Here is a 603-nt window from a genome sequence, read left to right on the forward strand (position 1 = left end):
TCGGAGGAGGTAACCTACGGTTGCTAACGAGGCTTCCCATGGTCTAAATGAAAGTATGGAACTCATTAAGTTGAGTTTAGTAAATTCATTTGGACTAAGTGAATCCAATAGAAAATAGTGGTACCAGGATGAGAGAATCGTAGGATCTTATCCGGTGTCGCTCTAATAAATTGTAACATGCTCCATAACATTTAAAGAACTTCAACCATATGGTCATTTGATTTTACATCATAACTTGACACACTAGAAAACTTAAACATGCCATGACGAGGAGCTTGGAGCTAGCATGGTGGGCAGCACGCCCATCTTCCCCAGCTAAACCATTCTTTCCTTAGAACTAAAACTATAAGCCATAGAATTTTGAGGTTGTTTGCTTATGCAACATAAATCTTCACCTTATCTTTAGGCCTTTGTACAGCTCTTCTATACAATCTAAGTCCTAATTCGTCTTAAGATTCTGAGGTTGTCGTTTTTCAAGACTTAAATCCTCACATCTTCCAAGCTATTTGTGTGATCGTTTCACACAAATGTATTTCCTAACTAATAAAATTGGCACGATGAAACATTTAAATAATTTCTCTTTTAAAATGAAGTCAAACAATA

Source organism: Phalaenopsis equestris, unplaced genomic scaffold (genome assembly GCF_001263595.1).
Source record: "Phalaenopsis equestris unplaced genomic scaffold, ASM126359v1 Scaffold233400, whole genome shotgun sequence".
Lineage (NCBI taxonomy): Eukaryota > Viridiplantae > Streptophyta > Magnoliopsida > Asparagales > Orchidaceae > Phalaenopsis > Phalaenopsis equestris.